Source organism: Carcharodon carcharias, chromosome 27 (genome assembly GCF_017639515.1).
Source record: "Carcharodon carcharias isolate sCarCar2 chromosome 27, sCarCar2.pri, whole genome shotgun sequence".
NCBI lineage: Eukaryota > Metazoa > Chordata > Chondrichthyes > Lamniformes > Lamnidae > Carcharodon > Carcharodon carcharias.
The window spans coordinates 8,151,277-8,158,563 of record NC_054493.1 but is presented as its reverse complement, the minus strand read 5'-3'; positions in this window follow the sequence as shown (position 1 = coordinate 8,158,563).

The window sequence follows — 7,287 nt, the reverse complement described above, 5'->3', positions numbered from 1 at the left end:
GTCAATGCCGCGAATCCAAACCTCTTATAGAGCTGAGATCTGGAGAGATTATTGTAGTGAAAGGGCTTGATCAGCCTCCTGCGTTTGCTACCGTTCTCTACACTTAGCCATCGTGTTTGTCATGTTATTTATGAAACTACATTTGAAAACCTTATGTCTCCTTCAGCAGACCCAGGATCATTGGCCTTGGGGGAGTTGCAGAGTCCATTTACCATATTGCTAGTGTTCCGTGATTATAGATAATGAAAGAGATAAAGTTGCAGTTGAAGGGACAAATAACCATATTGAATAATTGGTAGATGCAGTGATAGACACAGTGATTGAGACAGGTGAACGGACACATGGAGGCACAAGTCGAAAGTTCAATCATGAGGCCAATTGGGACGTGAAAAGGGCAGAGATAAATATAGATGCAAATATATATATTTCACATGGAGATAGAGTGAGATTGGGACGTTTAGGGAGAGATGCGTTGGCATCCTGCCATTCACAAGAGATGATGATGATGATGAGCACGCAGTGCACAATACATTTAGGTGGGGTCTATTGTCCCAACGCCCCCCCCCCCACCCCCTTAAACCAGCTAATATTTCACCTCTCTTCTATTTTTACTTAGTTCTGTTGAAGGGTCGTTCGGACTCGAAACGTTAACTGTGTTCCTCTCCGCAGCTGCTGCCAGGCCTGCTGAGTTTTCCAGCTATTTTTGTTTTTGTGTAGGTGGGGTCTATTACCTGAGTGTACCTTTGCTTAGGGATGCGAGGGCCAACTCTTAAGAGGCAGGTTCAGCCACAATTGCAGCACATGAAGTGACGTTGCAGTTTGTTGTTCTTAACATGAGCGCCTGTTGCCAGGCTGCAGTAGCCATTGGTCACGGGGGTAGTGCACGTCAGCCCATAAAAGGTGTCGCCCTTTGCCCCATTTGCCAGCTACTGACGTCCTGTGCCAACTGTGGGTGTTCAGGCCCTTCACATCACGCCTGCACGCCCCCTTGAAGCGGGGCCTTGGCGCCCAGGTGGTCACCTGGCTCGTGATAAGTCACCATACAGAAGATATCAATTTTGTGGATATGCCCGATCCACCGAAGCTGCCACTGTTTGATTGGTGCCAGCACAATTGGGAGCTCTGCCTTTGAGAGAACTGTCGAATCCGTGATTCTGTGCCGGTGGACTCTGCCCAGAATGCACCACAGGCAGCGAAGATGGAGATTATTGAGCTTCTTTGACTGGTAGCCATAAGTCACCAATATATTACCGCTATGAAACAAGATGCTGAGAGCAGGGGCCTTATAAACAATCAGCCTGACCTAAAGTGGCAGGTTTGAGTTATACCATGCACGTTTCGTGGGTTGGGCAAAGGTAGTGGTTACAATCCCATGCGTACATGGGGCTTTGCATCAAGGGATTGATACTGTGGACCTTAGATAGCAGAAGTTGCTAATCACTTCGAATGGGTTACTCTTTGCTGTGATCAGTCACGGAGATACCCGTTGAAACCTTGTCCCATGACCATAGCTTACTTGACACTGATACTCAGGGCAAACCAGTGACAGACATGGGAGAGACAACCCATGAGCATCGTCAGTGCAGAGGGATCTCCTGATCGGGACATGGTGTGCTTTTGTATTTGCTTTCAATCCTGAAAGATTGTGAAGCTTGCTGTTTGACCTAGTCTGCAGGTAGACTGCTCCCACAATGAGAGACAGACATAGATAAAAAGAAAGGTAGAAACACATAGAGATATAGTGGTATAGAGTGACATGCCGGAAGATAATGAAATATATATAGAGAGATAGATAGATATTTGGAGAGACAGAGGTACATAGACAATAATGGAACGATTATGAGATACGTTGATAGATGGACACTTAATGATGCTTAGATAGAAAGATGGCAATGCATGATAGTTAGATGGAAATACACAGTGAAAGATACTGAGAGTGATAGGCAGATAGAAAGATATATACATAGACAGAGGAGTAAATAAATGGACAGATGACAAGTACATGAGTAAACAACATTTACAAAACCCACAAAATACCTCGAGATAGACAAACGTTTAAGTTCACGAAGAATTGAAAGATATTAGAGAGGTTCAGAAACGTCTTTTGGAAATTGTTGCAAGTTTGAGGAACTTTATTTACGTGGATAGATTGCAGAATTTGGCACGAACCTCCTTGAAGTAGGGAAGATTGAAAGGCAATTTGATTGAGGTCTTCAAAGTCAGGGTGGGTCTTCACAGACTAGACAGGGAAAATCGTTCCCACTGGAGGAAGGATCGAGGACCAGAGCGTACACGATTAAGGCAATTGGGAGAGGAAACAATCCAACGAGGAGAAAACCCTCTTCACAGTGTGGGTGATTTGGATCTGGAATTAACTGCCTGAGAATGTGATGCAGGCAGGATCAATTAATGCTTTCAAAAAGGAATTAGATTATTATCCGAAAAGACAAAATATTGCAGCACTATGGGGAAAAGGGTGGCACTAGGTGATAGGAAGGGCCGACTGGCCTCCTTTTGTGTAGTAAGAATTATGTGGTTCTGTGATTAACATATAAAGCAGTCACAGAATTCGGCATTCACAGCATCTGCAATAGCAGGGTATGCCCAGTAGATGGCAGGGAAACCGTGATTGTTGACATTACCTGAAGTGCGCAGTATCTGCACTGTACCGTGTCTCTATTCAGACTGAAGAAGGTCCGGTGTCTATTTGTATTGCGCCAATTCATCTCCCCGATCCTAAGACAACAGGCTGTGTCTCGGTTGTTTCTGTAAAAGGCTCAATCTCAGTTGTTAATATACTGGACCAAGGCCATATTGCACCAGGCATTCTCTCAGTTATGACTGTATTGAAGGTTATCATTGAGAGAAATGAAGGAGAATTGTTAAAAAATGGTTTTGGATAAATTTGATAATTATTCTTAGCTAATTATTCTTAGCTAATATGGCAATAGTCATGTTTCAATTGTTACTGCACTAGCATTTGTCTTTGCTTATACTAAACCAGAACATTTTCCTGTTTGCACTTCATGAGGCTCTGTCTCAGTTATTAATACGGGAATCCCTGCCGAGTTCATACTAAACTAGAAGATGTCTCAGCTAATGCTGCATCAGTCTATGTTTCTGTTTCTATCACACGATACCCTGTGTCTGTTATTGTTGTGCTATAACATGTCTCTCTCATTGCTGTACATGTCCACATCTCTGTTTACTTTTCTTGGTAATTACTGCACTAGGCTCTGTCTCAGTTTATATCACACCGTTTCCTAAATCAGTTAAAGTTGCAATGGGCCCTGTATTTCTTAATATAACACTAGTCACTGTTTCTGTTATTACTGCACTAGCCCATATCTCCGCTTATATTATACTAGACCTAGTCTCTGTTATTACGGTATTATTCTATGCCCCTGTGAGATGGACAGATAATATTATAAGTAAAGATGCTGTGCTCGTAATTGGCCTGTGGATTTGGCCTAAAACGGGCGGTATCGGAGTGGCCGTCCGTTCTGCGCTGCACCTGATATTCAGTTTCAGTTCATCAATGGGATTACATTTCAGATATTGCCTGTTCTGTGTGTTTGTATAGAAACAAATCATTTTTCATGCTTCCACTGTCATTCTACAAATATATAAGGTTTATCTTCACCAGAATGTTTCTGTATTTTATTTTCTCTTCTTCAAACTGTAACTGCAGATCTTTTAATACCGAAAGTTTTTATTGATATCATTTTCTGTTATGCATTCTTGTTTAGAAATTCGTGTCATATTGGCCATTCCGTTGCTGAGGCGGGCATGTCTGTCAGAAAAATCGTTTAATCTCCCTTTTCTTTCTTTCTGAGAGAGCGGCTAATTCACTGAACCACTTTGTTCTCTCTCTCTCTCTCTCTGTCTCTCTCACTCTCTCTCTTTCTCTCTCTCGCTCTCTCTCTCTCAATGCTTTCTTCCTCTTCTGCTTTCTTTCTCTCTATGAGACATTCTCCTTTTAATTTTAAATCTCTTATTTTCTAATAAATCTCTCTATAAAAACCATTTTTTTCAATTCTCCTTCATTTCTCTCATTGATAACCTTCAGCCCATCCCGCCTTCAGTGAATGTGTTAAAACACAAACAGATCATGTATTTTAATTGTAGATTGTTTAATACTGTAATAATTTGTTCACAACCATTCTGTTGTGTGCTCTAGATCTTGACCTTGCCCAACAGGTATGGGGTACTTGCTCCCTGTGTGGATGAGGAAGAGGGCTGTAGGGAGGATAAGCCAGCTGACCATGGCACCGTGGTACAGGAGGTCATTCAAGAGGGGGGAGCAAAAAGACAAGTGGTAGTTGTAGGAGATTCTATAATTAGGGGAATTGATAGCATCCTATGTAAGCAGGATCGGGAGTCCAGTATGGTATGTTGCCTACCCAGTGCCAGGGTGAGGAACATCTCTGACTGGCTTGAAAGGATATTGGAGAGGGAGGGAGAAGATCCATTCGTTGTTCTCTACGTCGGGACAAATAACATAGGTAAGGCTAGGAAAGATCCTTGTTTGGGGATGATCAGGAACTAGCAACTAAATTAAAGAACAGGTCCTCAAGGGTTATAATCTCTGGATAACTACCCGAGCCACGTGCAAATTGGCGCAGCGATACGAGAATAAGGGAAGTAAATACGTGGCTAAAGGAGTGGTGCGGGAAAGGAAGGGCTCTCTTTCGTGGGGCACTGGCATCAGTAGTGGGACAGCAGGGATCTGTACCGTTCAGACTGTGTCTACCTGAACCGATCTAGGGCCAATGTTCCAGCAAAAAGGGTAAATTAGGTGGTCAACAGGGGGAAGGGAAGGTTAAAACTCCAAGAAGAATGACTAATTGGAAACAAAGCAGCAGGTTTGCGTGTGGGGAATGGATTCAACTTCATGGAAAAATATCAAAAAGCTGAAAAGAAAGGAGAGCCCAGGAGAGGGTATTAAAGTCTCCAGAACACAAAATAGGACAGAATCTTTGGAAAGGGCTAGGACTCTAACTTCAAGCACATCAGATAAAGGGATGACAATGAGAAATGGGACGGGAAATACTGGACTGAAGGTGTTGTATCTGAATGCACGCAGTTTACGAAATAAGGTAAATGAGCTTGTGGCGCAGATTGAAATTGGCAGGTATGATGTGGTGGGCATCAAGGAGACATGGCTGAAAGGGGATCAGGACCATGAGCTAAATATCCAAGGATGCACAACCTATCGAAACGAGAGGCAGGTTGGCAGAGGGGGTGAGGTTGTTTTGTTAGTAAGAAATGAAATTAAATCGATAGCAAGAAATGACGTAGGGTCAGATGATGTAGAATCTGTGTGGGTAGAGTTGAGGAACCGCAAAGGTAAAAAATACATAATGGGAGTTATGTACAGGCCTCCCAACAGTAGTCAGGCTGTGGGGCACAAAATACACCAGGAGATAGAAAAAGCGTGTAAGAAAGGCAAAGTTACAGTGATCATGGGGGATTTCAACATGAAGGCAGACTGGGAAAATTAGGTTGGTAGTGGATCCCAAGAAACGGAATTTGTGGAATGTCTACGAGATGGCTTTTTGGAGCAGCTTGTGGTGGAGCCCACTAGGGAACAGGCAATTCTAGATTTAGTGATGTGTAATTAGGGAGATTTGATAAAGGGAGCTTAAGGTAAAGGAACCCTTAGGAGGAAGTGACCATATTGTGATGGAATTTACCCTGCAATTTGAAAGGAAAAAGCTGGAATCAGATGCAATGGTATTACAGTTGAATAAAGGCAACTACAGAGGCATGAGGGAGGAGCTGGCCAGAATTGACTGGGAGATGAGCCTAGCAGGAAAGACAGTGGAACAGCAACGGCAGGATTTTCGGGGAGTAATTTGGGAGACAGCAAAAATTCATTCCGAGGAAGAAGACGCATACTAAAGGAAGGACGGGGCAACCATGGATGACAGGGGAAGTCAGGGACAGCATAAAATCTAAAGAGAAAGCACACAATTCGGCGAAGAGCAGTGGGAAACCAGGGGATTGGAAGCCTAAAAAGACCAACAGAGGCAACAAAAAAAAAAATAAGGAGGGAGAAGATTAAATATGAGGGCAAACTGGCCAGTAATATAAAAGAAGATTGCAAGAGTCTTTTTTAGATATATAAAGGGTAAGAGAGAGGCATACGTGGACATTGGGCCGCTGGAAGATGACGCTGGAGAAGTAGTAGTGGGGAACAAAGAAATGGTGTAGGAACTGAGTAGGTACTTTGCATCAGTCTTCACGGTGGAAGACACGAGTAACATCCCCAAAGTTCAGGAAAGTCGGGGGGCAGAGGTGACTATGGTGGCCATTACCAAGGAGAAGGTGCTAGGAAAACTGAAAGGTCTGAAGGTGGCTAAATCACGTGGACCAGATGGATTACACCCCAGAGTTCTGAAGGACGTAGCTGAATAGTTAGTGGAGACGTTAGTGGTGATCTTTCAGGGATCATTCGAGTGAGGGAGGGCCCAATAGGACTGGGAAATCGCTAATGTAACCTACCTGTTTAAGAAGGGAGTGAGGCAAAAGACGGGAAATTACAGGCTGATTAGCCTGACCTCTGTCGTTGGTAAGATTTTAGAGTCCATTATTAAGGATGAGATTTCAGAATACTTGGAAGTGCATGGTAAAATAGGGAAAAGTCAACATGGTTTCATCAAGGGGAAGTCATGTCTGACAAATCTGTTAGAATTCTTTGAGGAGGTAACGAGTAGGTTAGACAAAGGAGAGCCAATGGATGTTATCTACTTGGACTGCCAGAGGACCTTTGACAAGGTGTCGCACTGGAGACTGCTCAGTAAGATAAGAACCCATGGCGTTAGAGGCAAGGTACTAGCATGGAGAGAAGTCTGGCTGTCTGGCAGGAGGCAGAGATTGGTGACAAGGGGGTCCTTCACAGGATGACAGCTGATGACTAGTGGAGTTCCGCAGGAGTCAGTGTTGGGACCACAACTTTTCACTTTATAGATTAATGATCAAGATGAAGGAACTGACGGCATTCTGGCTAAGTTTGCAGATGATACAAAGATAGTTGGCTGGACAGGTAGTATTGAGGAGGCGGGGAGGCTGCAGAAGGATTTGGACAGGTTACGTGAATAGGCAAAGAAGTGGTGGAGGGAATACAACGTGGGGACGTGTGAGGACATGCACTTTGGTAGGAAGAACAGAAGGATAGACTATTTTCTAAATGGGGAGATAATTCAGAAATCTGGAGTGCAATGTGACTGGGAGTCCTAGTCCAGGATTCTCTTAAGCTTAACTTGCAGGTTGAGTCGGTAGTTA